Below are 17,820 nucleotides of genomic sequence, written 5' to 3'. Positions count from 1 at the left end.
ACCTCTTCATATTTTTTTTCAATTTTTGTTAAATCGTCTTAGCTTTCTCCAATTCTGCAATCCAGTAACAAACTCTACATCTAGACTCTTATTACTTTAATTGGCTGCCCCCTCCTCATCTCTTCCTTTTCATCTCTGTCTTAGCTTCCTGCAATTGTCAACTAAAGTATCACCTTCTACAGAAAGCCTTTTCCAAAATTCCCTTATTTTTAGTGCTTTCCCATTGAAATTATCTCCAATATATCCTGTATGTATTTTGTTTATATGTTTAGTTGCTTCCATATGATTTCTTTAATTAGACTGTGAACTACATAAGAGAAGGGAATGTCTTTAGCTGTTTTGTATTTCTCAACACTGAGCCCAATGCTTGGCACATATTAGTACTTAAGAACTTGACTTGATTTTGGATGCACCTGTTTACATATGCACCCTACTGCATGGAACTAACAAGATCCTCAGAATTGAATGATGGCCCTGTCACCACTTATTCCTTATGTAGTCATTCATTCTACATTTACATGCTATTTTCATGCAGAGGTGACTCTGCCTTCCTCAAACCTAAGAAGGATGACCAACTCTAGACCAAATCTAGTTGTCTAGATGACAACTAGGAAAAACTTTGAATTTGGAAACTAAATATATGATTGTCCTCTGAAATCCAGAAACTTCCCATTATGTTAGTAGGTCTTTTCATGAGCTCCTGTGACCAAAACATTCATGACAAGTGGAAGGAATATCTCAACTAATATTACAAACCCCTGAAATACTGAATAATTATTCTTGATGATGATGGTAAGTTATTTCAATCAAGTTAAATTTTCTTTGGCCCCACTGGAAGTTTGTTTTGTTTTGATTTGGTTTGGTTTTTTTGCCAAAGACCCTGGAGTGGTTTGCCTTTTTCTTCTCTAGTTCATTTTACAGATAAGGAAACTGAGAATATTAATAATAAGAATCTGAAACCAAAAGGAATCTGAAAAATCATCTAGTCCTACTCACTTTATGATGAGGAAAACATCTCTGAGAGATGAGGAAAATGTTAGCAGCAAATTAGAGAACCAAGATTCATACATTGAGGTTAACTCAAAATATAGTACCCCACTCCTCCCTTCTTTCAATAACTTAAAGATTTGTACCAAAAACTTCAAATTCAGATCAAATAACCATCAGACATTCACTAAACCCTTATTACATGCCAGCCAGTGTGTGAGTAGCTATGGATATAATGGCAAAAATGAAAGAGTACCTGCTCTAAAGGAGCTCAAGTTTCTTGGAAAGCTGCAGAGAACAGGGAGTATGAGGATGTATACATACATGTATACATATAGAACACATAAAATATATACAAAGTAAATATGTAGCAGTGCAACTATGTGGCAAAATGAAGAGAATGCTGGGCCCGCTCATCTTCCTAAATTCAAATCTGGCCTTAGATACGTTCTAGCTGTGTGATCCTGGACAAGTCACTTAATCCTAATTTCCTTAGTTTCTTCTAAAAATGAGCTGAAGGAAATGGGAAACCATTCAAGCATCTTCATCAAGAAAACTCCATATGAGATCACAAAGAATCGAACAGAGCTAAAAATCAACTCAACAACAATTATGCAGCAATTTCAGCAAGATAGGATACCAGAGGCTGGAAGGAATAGGAAAGACCTTGTATAGGAAGTGACAGCTGAGCTGAGATTTAAAGCAGGATAGGGATTCTAAAAGGAGAAAATGAAAAGGGAGCTCATGCCAAACCTAGGAGATATAGGAGGCAGAAATTCAAATGAGAAGAAGACTAGGCCAGACTGACTGCATTGGAAAGAGTATGAAGAAGGGGCATAATAAGTCTAGCCAGGTTGAAACCAGACTGTGAAGGGCTTTAAATGCCAAAAGGAGGGATTTATATTTGATCCTAGAGGTAATCATAAGCCTTTGAAGTTTCCTGAGCAAGGGAATGATATGGTTAGGCCTAGTTTGCTTAGACTATTACTTTGGCAGAGGAGTGGGGTGAAGGGGAAAGGAGGAGCCTAGGGGTAGGGTCACATTTAGGAGACTACGATAATAGGAAGAACTGATATGAATATGAACTAGAATGAGAATTTCATTCCTTAAATACAAAGACAACAAGAATAAAAGAAATGTGGTCATTTTGAATCCAAGTATATTTTTATGTTCACTATTTAAAATATATATTATTTCAGCTATTTCCCTAATGAATTATCCTATTTATAAATGACATTGACCCTTAGAACATTGCAATGCTTAATAAATGAGATCTACAGTTATTCCACAGAATGATTTCTACACAGAAAAAGAAACAAACAAAAAGAATAAACAAGTGGATGAAGAATGCGTTTTCCAGATTATGATATGAAGGATGGATAGACTAGAACCCAGCATCCTAAACTGTATCTTATACACCTATATTTTTAGATCACATAAAATTTCTCAGATGAAAAGGGGTTACAAGTGGGAAAAGTTTAAGAAGACCTGTTTTAGATCCTCTATAAATAGACCTGCTTTAGATCCTCTATTTATCTACCTACCTTTCTGTATAGATTTATCTTTCTATACACCCATTTCTGTTTATCTATCTCTGTGTGTAAGTATACACACACACACACACACACACACATATATATACATTCAGTTGTATCTGATTCATTATGATCCAATTTGAGGTTTTCTTAGCAAAGCTACTGGAATTGTTTGTGTTTTTATTCTCCAGCTCATTTTACAGATGAGGAAACTGAACTAAACAGAGGTAAATAAATTGCCTGGGATCACACAGCTAAGTGTCGGAAGCCAGATTTGAACCCACATAAATGAGTCTTTCTGACATCAGACCTAGTACTCTATCTACCTCAACACCTAGGTACTTCACATATTCATATATAAAATGTCTTCCCTTGTTTCAGGCAGTACAAATGGACAATAATCTAGGCCTGGAATTGAACTGGGGACAGGAGGTATTCAGGCTAGACTGCTGATGGGAAAACAATTAATACTTTTAATGACTTGAAGCTTCTCCCTGAAACAAAAGCCTATCTTTTTAACAAGGTTCTTCCCATGATGCTGATAGCTATGAGTCATGGAATACCACAGTTCTCCAAAGAATTAAAACTAAGGTTCACCCAAAGGGCAATGGAGAAGATCGTGTTGGGTGTAAGTAGGCTACAATGCAATCCCAACAAAGAAATGAGCAGAAGTAGCATAAAGAAGGTTATCAAATTAAAGAATTAAACAAAAGATGGACTAGCTATGTGACCCAAAAACTCCCCCAAAACTAAGAGCCTGACAACCCAAGTGCTCCATTGTTATGTAGGCCATCCAAAATCACCTGGCATATTATATTGCATGAACCCTTTAGGGAAGATTCTTGGGACAACAAGAATAAGAATAAAGCTGTATAAGAAGGCAGAGATGGGATGTGATCTGTATCACTGGAGGGAAGACACATTAAAGAAATCAAAGGACCACTGATTAATCAAAGTTAAGTATTATTCAGTGATTTACAGGGATATATTTCTTTCACAAAAATGTGCAAACATTCAGTAAAATAATTCACAAGGGGGAAGATGAAGGGGATTTAAATCAATTTTATTATCCTTAGAATATAGTCACACTTAGACTGCTATCATAGTTAATAATGTACTATAAAAAGTAAGAACATTGAAATTGGTTCTAGAAAACTTGGATTCAAAATCTGTCTTAGTAGCTGTGGGACATACTGACATCATTTAAACCTTCTGAATATTGGTTCCCTCATCCATAAAATGGGGATAGCAAATATTTGTTGTATTTATATAATCTATTTTCCTCATTAACTAGGTTCTTGCTCAGAAAGGATTCAGTTTTCAGGGTGCTGACCATCAGTCAGAGATTATATTTCCCTGAGAGATTTCATGTTGCTCTCCCCTTTCCCTCTTAGATCGTGTTTATTTGAGTATTTGATGAACCTAACCACTATTATTGATGCTATTTAGTCCTGTAGTGAAACTGGTCCCCTCCAAAACTTTTCTTTTTATTGATGGGAATCATGTTGGCAGTCTGCAGATTCTCCTAAACAGGGTTTTTAATGATGATTTACATAAATATTAACCAAACATTTTCACAATTTTGGTCAATAATTCCTTCAAAATACTTCCAAGGGTCCTCAAACTTTTTAAATAGGGGGCCACTTCATTGTCCCGCAGACTGTTGGAGAGCCAGACTATAATAAAAACAAAAACCTTTTTTGGTGGGCCTTTAAATAAAGAAACTTCATAGCCCTGGGTGAGAGGGATAATCGTCCTCAGCTGCCGCATCTGGCCCGCAAGCCGTAGTTTGAGGACTCCTGCTTCATACCAAAAGCAGTTGCTATCTGGTTACAATCATTTAACTGCACCTAATTTATAAATTAAGTTTAGTTTCTATGCCTCTAACTTTTTACCCCTCAAAATTGAATAGCTTCCACAGTGGGAATGTGTATAACAGCTTCCTCCATAAAGACTGCTTTTGCTTTCTCCTTTTCATCTCTAAGTGTACCTTTTTGCATTGTGATAATCAAGTTCTCTTTGATGTATTCAAGAAATCCTTTATTATTGGCTTTGGAATACCTTACAAGGTAGTTCTCCAGTTCTATCTTAGCCTCCTTAATTTATAGTTTGCATCTGATCTGCCCTTTATGGGTTCACTATTTTTCTTCACTAGGACAATTTCTGAGTTGTTGTTTTTTTGAAATATGCTTCTTTCTTTTCTTTTTCAGTTCATGACAATTAGATGTTTTTTTAATTGGGAAGGACCTCATATATTTGGGAAGGAAGAGTTCATATATTTGAATGGGAAATGCATATAGATGGGTGGGGAAAATAGGGCACAAAGCTGCTGAAGTCACCAATTATAACAAAGGTGTATTTAAGAAGTGTCAAAATCTTGATGATCTTAGAATTAGAAACATCTTGATAGAAACTGCCCTTCTGGTGTAGTGAGAAGGAATGAGAGAGGGAGGAAGAGAGGAAAAGAAAAAAAGAAGGAGGAGGGAGGGAACGAAAGAGTATCCAAGTTGTGAACGAATCCAACCATTCTGGAGAGCAATCTGGAATTATGCCCAAAAAATTATCAAATTGTGCATACCCTTTGATCCAGCAGTGTTTCTATTGGGCTTATACCCCAAAGAAATACTAAAGAAGGGAAAGGGACCTGTATGTGCCAAAATGTTTGTAGCAGCCCTATTTGTAGTGGCTAGAAACTGGAAAATGAATGGATGCCCATCAATTGGAGAATGGCTGGGTAAATTGTGGTATATGAATGTTATGGAATATTATTGTTCTGTAAGAAATGACCAGCAGGATGAATACAGAGAGGACTGGCGAGACTTACATGAACTGATGCTAAGTGAAATGAGCAGAACCAGGAGATCATTATACACTTCGACAACGATATTGTATGAGGACATATTTTGATGGAAGTGGATCTCTTTGACAAAGAGACCTAACTAAGTTTCAATTGATAAATGACGGACAAAAGCAGCTACACCCAAAGAAAGAACACTGGGAAACGAATGTGAACTATCTGCATTTTTGTTTTTCTTCCCGGATTATTTATACCTTCTGAATCCAATTCTCCCTATGCAACAAGAGAACTGTTCTGTTCTGCAAACATATATTGTATCTAGGATATACTGCAACATATCCAACATATAAAGGACTGCTTGCCATCTAGGGGAGGGGGTGGAGGGAGGGAGGGGAAAAAAATCGGAAAAGAAACGAGTGCAAGGGATAATGTTATCAATATAAAGTAATCATTAAATAAAAATTAAAAAAAAAAAAAGAAAGAAAGAGTATCCAAGATCTTGGAGCCCTGATGGTTGTGGGAGAAAGTCAGAGCTTGGCCAAAAGCACTGTGTGTGAAGGGAACTAAGACATATGAAGGCTATAAGCATCAGCACTAGTGAGTGCATGAGAATTCAATATGACAATGAATCCATTTAGAGGAAGACTGGTTTGTGTTCTTTAGCCTAAGGTTTCCCCAATACCTTAGTAACTGTATTAGAAAACACAATGACTATATAACTATAATTTAGTGGGAAATTTCTGGTGATTTCTACAAGAGAAGAAAGCATTCCTGAGATGTTAGGTCACAAAGGGAACATAGAGTACCAGGCAATGAGTAACAATAGCATGCTTGCAAATGAGAGATAGCTAATATTTTAGTATAACCTCATGACAAGTGAATCTTCTGTCTAACATCCTTCACAAGTGCTCTTTGCATATCACCAATGACTGGAATCCACTATCTTCCAAGATAAGCATTCCATTTTCAAGGACAATTATTTGTTAGGATGATTTTCCTTATACTGAATAGAAACTTCTACTTCTAACTTCTACCCACTGATCCTAGCTGTCTACTAGGAGTACTCAGAAGTCTAATTCTTCCTTTTATATAACAGGCCAGAAAATATTGAAGATAGCCATCTTCCTCACTCCTTCACCTTATTTCCTTATAGAAATTAAATATCCAATTCTGCTATGGATCATTATTTATTCTGGTTTTGAATCTCAGCACCATCCTGGAAGAAGATGCCTTGGTTTAAAAATAACCCATATGAATGTAGCTCTGAGAACTGAACTCCACACTTTGGAAGTGACCCTATCAATGCAGAGGAAAATAAGACTATAACCTCCTTTGCCCTGAATTCTGCACTTATACTTCTGTTATAAATATTGTTTTGTCTTTGATCACTACAACCTCACATCGAGCTTACATCTTTTTCTTATTCACTACTGTCTAGCCATGTTTTCCCAGTTAAACATAGAATTGATATTTTCATTTAATAATTTGGATGTGGGGTTTCTTTGCTTTCTGCTGCTTAGTCTTTTTATTAAAACTAGGCTTCTGATAAGGTGATATCATATAGACACTATATATAGCTATTTCAGAAGTTTTTTTTAAATTCATTTCAGTCTTTTCCTTAACATTCTTTCATATAGTAACCTCTGCCAAAACCAAACACTTCGTGAAGTCCTTTAGTTTTTCCTCACAAATTAGAATGTCCTATTTAGTTGTCCTATGATTCTTCTTACATTCATTGACAATGGATTCCTGTATCAAGTCACAACTATTCAACACCAAGTTGAATATATTCTTTTCTTTGACATTTGCAAAATCTAATAGAAGAAATAATCATCTTGATGAAATATTGTACCAATCTAGAGGTTTTGGCAAAAACACTAGATTTTGAAGTCAGAGAACTACATTCACATGCTTTGAGCTATTACTACATATATTACATGTGCAAATTATTGATGTTTGTGTGCCTTATGTTTTTTTTCCTTTGGTACAATACTGAGTCTTGTAGTTATTGTTCAATTATTTCTAACTCTTCTTGGTCCCATTTGGGGTTTTCTTGGCAAAGATATTGGTCTGGTTTGCCATTTCCTTCTCCAGTTCATTTTACAGATGAGATTATTGAGGCAAACATGTTTAAGTGACTTGCCCAAAGTCACCCAGCTGATAAATGCTTGAGGTGAAATTTAAATTCAAGATTAGTATTCCCAATTCCAAGTCTAATGCTATATTTACTACTCTACCTAACTGTTACAAGATTGAGATACAGAGCATCTAAAGTCCCTTGGGAACTCTCTATGGATTGCTGAAATTTCCTGTTATTATCATTATTACTATTATCATAGTACTAGGAGCCTTCATTAAAAATCTCTTTAAGTCTGACAAAGGTCTCCTATATATTATCTAATTTGAGGCTCACAACAACACTTGGCAGTTAGGTGGTACAAGTGATAAAGGGCTGGACTGCTTGGAGTCAGGAAGATCTTGTGTTCAAATGTGACCTTTGACATTTACTAGCTGAATGACCTAGAGCAAGTCACTTAACTAATGTTTGCTGCAGTGTCCTCATCTGTAAAATGGAGATAATAACAGTACCTATATTCCAGAGTTGTTGTGAATATCAAATGAATTAATAATTTAAGCATCATATAACTGTTTATTATTATTATTGTCATTAATTATTTCAGTTTTACAATAAGGAAATTAAGGCTCAGAGAGGCTAAATAATTTGCCCAGGGATGTGCTGCTGGTAAGGATCTAAGGTATATTAACATGTTATATGACATACTCAGTCTCAAAGCCAATTCGGTTCATTTTTCTGTGCATAAACACACACACACACACACACACACACACACACACACACACACACACATATATATATATACACAAATACCTACATATACATACATGTTTACATATATAGAGATGGGTATGTTTTATATCTATATTTATATATCCAATAAAAGGTAATTCTCCAAAAGTAAATTTGCAAATGATGTTTCTTTATACAATTATATGCTATCCAGACAATATGAGCTGTGTAATACAAATATAATTTTCCCTTAACTCATCTGATCAATTTGTTATCTTGACTTCATCTATGAACTACTGAAGATTTTATGACTTTTGATAAGTGGGTATTCTGCTCATAGAACGTTTCAGTATTTACTTATTAATTCATTGTCCTTATTAAACAAGTGGAGCCAATGTTTATGTAGGCTAAGAATTAAGCCCATAAAAATGAATTGAAGAATGAGGAAAATATCATTAGTTGGATTCTTACCATAATTCAAGCCTCTCTGTTTCAAATTATCTCCCCCAAATTTTGTTAAAATTCCAACAATGATCTATCAATCTTTGGGGTCTTAAATCTTCAAGAATGCCTTACTAAAATGGCTTATAAACCCAGGTCACTCTTTTAAACATTCCAGGCTGCTGCCTCAGTGGAGATTAGCTGACAACTAAAAGTAAGTTTCATCTTACTCTAGACTGGGGAGAAAGAACAAGAAGGAGACTCTTCAGAAGAGGAGAGGAGAAGAAGGGTGCCAAAAATACACTCACCTACTTGGTAATTTTGTCCATAGTTGGCCTTGATGGTGTATTATTTTAAGCCTTCATTATTTAGAGAAAAAATAGATTCACAAATTACCTTCAAAAAAAGTATCTATCTTCCTGCCTTGGAAGATTCTAGCATTTTAAAATAAAGAAAACAACTAATATTTGCATAACAATCATTATAATGTACACATAACTATAGATTTCTACATTACTATGACTGACCTGAAGTTGTGGGAAACCTGTGTTTTAATAGTGAAAGCTCTTAAGTCCTGTTGTAACCCAGTGCCTTTTGACAGTATGGAAACGAAAATTGAAAACGGATAAGCATTTTACATTTAAATGGGTTTAACATAAATGTGTATTAAGTCATTTCATGGACGATTGCACAAATATCTTTAGCAAACTTAGCACACGTGTGCACAGATACAGTAACCATTAATGTCTGCAGTATTTGAGAAATGAGGTAGAGATTCAATTGGAAAAAAAAAAAAACACTAGGTCTCTGCTGAAGAAAATGTAATAAGGCTCTAAGGGACTCTCTCTAATAATATAACAGCATCTGCAATGGCCAGACCACAACAGAAGAGAATATATGTCACTGAGAGCCAATTTAACAAGAAAAAAAGCATTTCCCCAGAGTATCTAAGCTCCCCCAACCTCCCACAAAGAAAATTGAATTTTGGAGGTCACACCTTGGGCAGGTTACCAGAGCGAGAAAGCTTAACATTCTTTATGTCATGTGCCCTGGCAGGTTAATGCTATTCTAACCATGGTCTCTATAGAAGGTTTGCCACTGAAACCATAACACTTTTAAACTATCTAGGAAAGCCTGCAATTCTGAGAAGACAGATGTACCCGGACGCGGCTATATACTACATTGGCTGCTCTGGGGAGCCGGATCCACTTAGAACACTTTAAAGCGAAGGAGCCATTGTTCTGGATACTGACAGAGTGCAAAGAACACAAATGGTGTGTAAAGGACTCTATGTCCAGGGAACAATCAGCAGGCACGTTATACAAGTTTCTAACCCATAACAGAAGAGGGTGGAGAAGACAGAGCCAGCCAGGCAGGCAGGGAGAGAGAGTTAACCACGGTTTGTTTAAACGAGACCCAGAAACGAACTGTTAAAAGAGAGAAAGAAGTGTCCATGTCAAACCAAGACGAACTATTTGTGTTTTAAATTAAATGGGATCTTGGCTCAGAGCTACAAGAGCTCCTGTTGGGGCGTGCTCAGTGTACCTTCCAGGGATTGAAGGACATCCAATGTTTATTTGGGGGCTTTTTCCTCCTCGAGAGAAAGCAAGACGCTTTGGTGTGCACTGCCTTTTGGCACTGCCACACTAGGACACCTTTGCAGCAACATGTGGACTGCCTCATAGACTATCTCGAGGAAAACTCTCCAGCTGGAGTTACTAAGGGGCACACATGTACAATAGGAAAGCTCTAAATTGCCCTGGGGGGAAATCTCTGCCTCGAGCTTTGAACTTGGCAACTCCTAAGGATTTACATTCAATCTCCTCACCACAATTTCTGCAACTTCTAATTCATTCATATTCTCTCTCTCTCTCTCTCTGTCACTCTCACTCTCTCTCTCTTTCTCTCTGTCTCTCTCTGTCTCTCTGTCTCTCTCTCTGTCTCTCTCTCTCTCTCTCTCTCTCTCACATACACACATACACACACACACACACACACACACACACACACACACACACACACCCCTTTCTACTTATTCTGACAGCGCGCTCTCTACCGGGCGTTGTGTCCCAGCAGAGAGGCAAGGGGTAAGCGCAAGGTAGTAAGGGGTAACACACCCCCACCCTCCTAATACTCTTACTCACACCCACACCCTTCAGCCCCGCTTCTCTATGACAAGTATCTCAATAAATAGGAAAGCTCGGAATGACCGAAAGGATCCGAGCAGTCCAGGTACCTAGTCGAAGTCCCATATTAGCCCGGACAATTTGAACTGACCCTTATTGCTTTGGCGCTTCCCTAGGTTAAGACGCTTTTACTTACCAAAGCCACGCTTCGGTTCCAGCTTCCAGCAACCCGCTGCCCCATCCCACGAATGCACACTGCGGTTCCCCCAGAGTGTGCAATGCGGAGCCCAGCCAGCGCGCGGCCGGAGGCCGGGAGGGGAGAGAAGGGGAGGGGGAGTGAAGAGGAGGGGAAAGGAGTCGGGAGGGAGGGCGCGGGAGGAGAGGGTGGGGGGCTGCAAGGGGCACGCGCTGTCACTCCCACTTCGCCCCCTACTTCCAGCGATGGAACCTTCAGCTGGCCAGCTTTCCAGCCTCTCGGTGCTCCGGACCAATCGGCAAACGGCTGGAGAAGCCGAGCCCACCACCGGGCTTTCTTATTGGCCCGAGCCAACAAAATGCAACTCCTGAATAGTCAGCTGGGGAAATCAAAGTAAACTCAAGCTTGTGGGCTGAGAACTCTTTAAGCCTCTGAGTCCCGGGGTAGTCAGGGGAAGGGTTTCAAGGTGAGTTAAATGGCTTTGGACCATTCTCTTGGCATGCACTGTAGCATCTAGGGTCAGACTGCAGAGCCTGTCCTGCCGAAAGAGAATGGATCATGGGACCTTCCCTGGGAGGCAGTTCCCAGTGAGCTTTTATTTATAGCACTGTTTTCTCAGGTTGCATTACTCCTTCCTGTGCGGAGACTATCTCCACTCACTACCTCAACTAAGTGCCTTTGGGAATCCTTGGGAAACAGCTGAGCATCAGGAAAACCACAGACCGTCAAGGAAACCAGTGGTTTGAGAAACAGGGACTTGATGAAATCCCAGATTCACTTAAATTGGGATAAGTAAAATTCACTAAACAGAGAAGAGTTCATGTGGAGGAAGCAGTTCCAATTGTAGAGACCGGGGGCACGGTCAAGGCCAGTTTATTTTTGCAATAATCATGTGGAAGTGATGGGACGCGGTGTATTTGTTTGGGAAGGGGTGATGGCAGGAGAGCGATGGAAAGCATCCATACATTAGGAAACTAGCAGTTGGGGGCAGAGGCAATAGCTATTCTCGTGCTTACTTTCTTCTTCCCGCCTCCCCGGAGGCCACACACAGCTCTCCTCCAAATAAAAGTGGCACAACCTTCTCGCGCTGAGCTGATTCTCGCCTGAATGTTGGAAATTTTTTTTTTTTCTTTTTCCCCAGCTTGCCAGGATAGAATCCAGAGTCCATATAGTTTAGTCGTATCTGAACAGAAAACTCTAAGAGATATTGAGGATCTTGGTGGAACTAACCAGATCCCTTACCCTGCCCCACCCAGCTAATAAACCCTAGCGAGGCTAGTACAAAGTTTTAGGGAAGGGCTGGATTAAATTCCCTGAAGAAACTGACTGGGGAAAACTGAAAGCTGGAGGAAGGCCAGTGCAAAGAAGGTTAGACCTACGGTTGGCTGGGTTGAGTGGCAGTCAGAGAACTCAGCAGTTCACTTATTTATTCGATTCTTTAAACTATTTACTTCATTTATGGAGGAAAACATTCTCTCTTTTACCAGCCACAGAATATAAAACAGCACAACTGCAAAGGCTTTGGAGTCCAACTCCTCATTTTACAAAAGAGGAAACTGAGACCAGGAAGTTCTTTTGCCCAAGATCCACAGCCAATAAGAGGCAGAGCTGAGACTTTTCGCAAGACCGGGACTCTTTTTTAACCTTTTGGCCCTCTGTTTGTCCTTAAATATGGCAATATTTTCCCCTTGTTCCTAAAATTTATGAAATAAGTTAGAGTCAACCTTCCTAAGAAGAAAAAGCAAAATTCTTCCACATAAAAACACAATTCTTTGATTCTTTGGACTCCTAATAACTTGCAATAAATACAATGTATTAAAATAGAAGCTCACTGAAACCAGGGGCTTGTAATCTAGTGCATGTTCAATGTCTTACATAGGATTAAGGTGAGAGTAGGAAAGAATTATTACCTCAGGGTCATAGGACTAATGAAGCCAAAATTAAGGATATCCTTCCTCAAAGGCTCAATTAGTTTCCTACAGATGAAAATTTTTGTTGTATTATCAGACTATGGACAAAATTATACAGCCTACCTACAAATACTTATAGTTCTTTGGTCATAAAAGAATGAAGTGTAATTATTGGAAGGGTTCTACAATTGTATGTAAATACATATACACATGTATATATAAATGTATGTATATATACATATATTTCCATGCACATATACACACATACACAGTGAGGTATATCTATATAAACAAACATTTATACATAAATATACATATTTATGAATATGTATATATACATATACATATTCCTCCGTGCACATATATACATGGGTACAGGTATTATTAGTGCACAAATATTTCTCTCACCTTTCCTTTATTTCTACATACCTACATATATTTAAATATTCCTCTAAAATATTTAAAAACACTAATACTTCTCTCATACTTGGAAAGGAAGAAGATATGTAAACCATAAGAGCTCTAACTCTAAGAGTTCTGAATTTTTCATTCTTACCTTTTTTCTTTGTGTTTAATTGCTTGTCATTAGTGTTGTTGCCACTTTGACTCCTTAAAATCTCTTTTCTTTCTGACTCCATCCATGAATTATTTCTTCTATCTTGACTGTGATCTCTTTTTTATTCTTTAAAAAGTCAGAACATAGACATTATTCTTTCACCTTTCATTCAAGCAAAGACATATATACATACTACATTTTCACATACATATATATGATCTTGTGGGAAGGGGTTACATATATGTGTTTGCATATGTGTGTTTATATACACATGCATATCTCTAGATCACAAGCAATAAAATACAGCGCTTAAGCAATAAACAGGAAAATTTAACACAAAGAATACTGATATTGCTGAGATCATGGGTTAGGATTTATAGCTAGAATATGGCAAGAGAAGAAAATACTTTATTCAAAAACAAAAAAAAAACAAAAAAAAACCTAGTAGAGGAGGCTATGAAGAAGAATTTTGTGGTGTACTTCATGTTTCTTTAATGTTTCAATGGATTGTGATCTTCTAGATATAGATTCTAATGTTATAGAACAAAACTTACCCATGCCTTCCTTCTTTCTTCCTGAAACTCTATAAATATACTCTTATGGTAGTGGGGAATGGGTAGTTCACCCAAAACTTTTCTCTACATCTTTCAACATTGCATGCATATATACTTATAGGGCAGTTGGAGGGGATGCTTATTAGTGTTCTCCCTAAATGATTGACCTACTCATACATCTCCTAGATGATATTTTATACATTAATATTTGCATACATTGTTGGTAATATTCTTCAGCCTATTTAATCCCATCATGCATATTTAAATTGACCTTTTGAATTGCTGAAAATTTTGTTTTCTGAGAAATGAGCTACTCCATGACTTGAAGCCATTACACATTACCAGGAGAATGATGGTTTTTAAAAATTGGATTTTTTCCTTCAGAGATCAACCTGAAATCCTTAAAAGAACAACACAATTTCCCAAATAGAATAGAGCCAACTGTCTTCCTTCTGTTTAATTTTGGGCCTAGATCTTGTTCCTCTGTAGTTCTGATTTAAGAGCTACATGCTAATGGATTTTCAGTAGGCAGTCTAATCAACTGCTTATTAATTATAGTCTAGATAAAAGACATTCTTTAGCCACTTGTTTTTTCAATGTAGATCATGAAGTTGACCTTTCTGAGTGATTGTGGATCTCATTTAGGAAACTGAGTAGTATTCTGGAGTGTAATTAAATTAGGATGTCAGCTGCAAACAGGAGCTTCTAGAAGATCTCAACCATCTATATTAAAGTTCTACTCCATTTAGACTCTACTAGACATTCTTCTTAACAGTAGCACACATTTTTGGCAAGCACACACTTTCTTGTTATGTGTCCCACTTAATATTGACGATCAAGATTGTAAAAAATGTTATTGTGATTGCAATTATTAAGGAACCTTAATAGTCTCAAAATATTCAGGTTGTAGAGTACCTTTTGCTATATTTAATCAAATGCTTCTTCTTCTTTTTTTTTTTTTAAACAATCAATTGCCCAGTTTAGATTTTCATCTTACCAATGGACTTCAATGTTTCTGGAGGAGAGAGCAAGGGTGATGACTGACCAGTTCTACCTTATTTAAATCCAAATCACGTACAATTCAAAACACTCTTCAAATGTCATTGGACCTATTTGAAAATGAAGAACAAACAAGAAACACAATGGTGTCTCTCTCTCTCTTTTTCTTTTTTGTACCTTGTAGTCTATTGTAGATCTTTAACAATGTGTAAAGCATTATTTTTTAAAAACTTGCCTAATCATTTCTCCTATTTTTATTAAGATATATATTTCTAGATCATTCTCATAGAGATTTCACAGAGATGAGAAAATAAGTGCTGGTAGTTACTGATGTCCTCTCAACTGACTTTTCTGTAATAATATTCTCTAAGTTTTACCAATCAATTGGCACCTTCTTGTCTTCTAGTATCTTGAGATTGCATCCTTCAACATTCTCAAAATTGTGTCACCTCAGTCTTAGATTGCCAGTACAAATAATCTACTCTTCACATCTTCATCATCTTTAGTATCTTTCCTACTTTTTCATAGAGTCTATCAGGAACAGAAATATATGAATCCTGGTTTGTACTGTCCTGCACTGTCCTGATGAACAAAGTAGTTTGTTACAAAAATGCTGGAATGAATAGTTCCATTATCTATCTATTTGTTATCTTGCTTCTGGTTTCATATTTAAATGCTCTTAGAATAATCTGAATTAGTCACATCCCTCACAAAGCTTTCTGCAAATTTGTTTTTCTTTCCTCTTTTCTTTGGCTTTGCTTGATGCTATGTTATTTTTTTGTTGTTCTTGCTTAATTTTGATGATACTGCTTATTTAGTTCTCAATACTATATTTAAATTTTTGTGTGTGGTCATGAAAGTTTAGATAAAATTTCTTAAAAACATATTTTCAATGCATTTCCTTTTACTTCTTTTAGTATTATGATGCAATACTGCTTGTAACTTTCTATTATCCTCTTCCATGAAGTTTTTCAAAAGAATTTACTCTCTAAACCAATGTTGCTATGTTCCCTAATGTCAAAAGGAGAGCGTGTTTGCAGATTGAAGGATGATATACACCATTATAAAACTTTGAATGAAGAATCACAACAGAGAATATTTAGAGGAGGACAAAAGGAGAAAAGTGCTATCACTGTGGGCATATACTATAAACTTGTCCAGAGAGAAAAAGGAAATGGTTGTTTTATTTCTTCATACAAATTACAAAATTGGCTCAGAGGAAAGACATAATAATGAAAGAGAACTTCAGAAATTAGGGCATGTGCTGGAAGTCTCATTCCACTAAAAGCAGAATATTTGATAAACTTTTAACTCAATCTGTCAATAATTTCATCATTTGTAAAATTAAAGAAGCCATGAAGGGAACTACTACTCTGGACTTTCTTTCTAACCAGAAAGGAAAAACTGATTTGTATAAGTGATAGGCATCTTGGGGAAAAGGGAACATGACATCTCAAAATTTGTAATGGCAAAGAAAGGGGGTGCTAAGGATAGTTATGCTATAGATTTTTGGAAAACAAAACCTTTCAAAATCTTCAGAGGAAAGATAGACCTGAACCAATGAACAGACTTCCTAAAAAATGATTTAAGAGGTATTGAAGACTCTACAAAATGTAAATTTTGGCTATACAGTTTCAAGGTGGGATATAAAGAGATCAATATGGTTGTACAGAGAGCTTTCCAATAAGCTCAGATTTTTAAAGGATATAAACAAGAGAGGAAGGAAAGATGTATTATCAAAAACAAATATTAAAAATGGAACCAAGAAGAAAACTGTTGGACAAGTTAAAAATCAAAATGAAGGTAGATTTACCAAAAGAAATTCAGCAAGATAATTTTTAAAACAATTTTTGACATTCATTCATTTATGCCACAAACAAATATATATGTCTACCATATATAAAATACCATACTAAGCTTTGGTTACATACCAAAAAAAAAAAACCATTTATTTAAAATAGTCTCTAGGATCTTAGTGTAACTGTACATCTTAAGAAAGGAACAGCCTGGAGTAACAGCCATTAATGGGAAAAAGAATTAGGGGTTTAATGGAGTTCAAGATCAATATGAGAGTGTTGTAATGGGGCTGTGCCTAAAAAAGCTAATTCAATTTTTCACAGATTTGCTTCATCACTTTAGGACTTTGGTGCATTTAGGGTCTATCAAGATATGTACTTCTTCCAACAGTGCAGACTATGTAATTCAAGCTTTTACAATGTCTGGTGCTCTTGAAATATCTTCCTATACAGAGTCTCCCCCAAAATTTTAGAATATTTTAAGCTACTAAAATATAAAATTGTACTGTAAGTTTTGTGATGTCATATGTATCTTTCACAAGGAGGCCACCCAATGTGTTGGGGAATCTCCTTCTTGATCTATATGTATTTTATGGGTTTTTCTTTCAATTTTCTCCCCTCTCACTACATAACCTTCACATGTCTTTTTCTAGTTGCACACCTCTATAATGACATCTTTTATGCTGCAAGGAATCCTATATGATTTTTTGTTGCCTATTTGGTGAACTCTACTCATATCTATAATTAATCTTTCTACTGATGTTTGGGTAGCCTACAATTTAAATTTTCAGACACTGTTGTATTCTGTGTCTATTGAATATAAAGCCATACTCGATCATTGGAAAATATAGAGCCATATAAAATTACAGGAAAAATATATTTTGTTTAAAAGATGGACCTCCTTCAGATACTGGAATAAGAACTCACTATTCAACAAAAGCTATTGGGAAAACTGGAAAGTTTTCCAGTAAAAATTAGGTATAGACCAATCTCTTATACTATTTATTAAAGCAAGTTCCAAAAAGGTACATGGTTTAAACTTAAAGTATAATATCCTAAACAAATTATTATAACATAAAAGAAATGACTTGTAAAATCTGTAAATAAAGGGAAA

At 36.5% G+C, this 17,820-nt stretch overlaps 1 protein-coding gene across 2 annotated transcripts in view; it reads right to left on the bottom strand.

The window, feature by feature from the left end:
• Nucleotides 1-11,006, bottom strand: part of LYPD6 (LY6/PLAUR domain containing 6) — a 155,040-nt gene extending 144,034 nt beyond the window's left edge. Inside the window, exon 1 of one of the 2 annotated variants that reach the window (XM_051985853.1) lies at nt 10,892-11,006. The gene's annotated coding sequence lies outside the window, so the exon portion shown is untranslated. The remainder of the gene's footprint in view (nt 1-10,891) is intronic. The other variant, XM_051985854.1, reaches the window with a different exon arrangement.
• Between the last annotated feature and the right edge of the window lie 6,814 nt (nt 11,007-17,820).

This window comes from Antechinus flavipes, chromosome 3 (assembly GCF_016432865.1).
Source record: "Antechinus flavipes isolate AdamAnt ecotype Samford, QLD, Australia chromosome 3, AdamAnt_v2, whole genome shotgun sequence".
Taxonomy (NCBI): Eukaryota; Metazoa; Chordata; class Mammalia; order Dasyuromorphia; family Dasyuridae; genus Antechinus; species Antechinus flavipes.
Note: the sequence above shows the minus strand (reverse complement) of the source record. Positions and strands in the feature narration are given on the sequence as shown.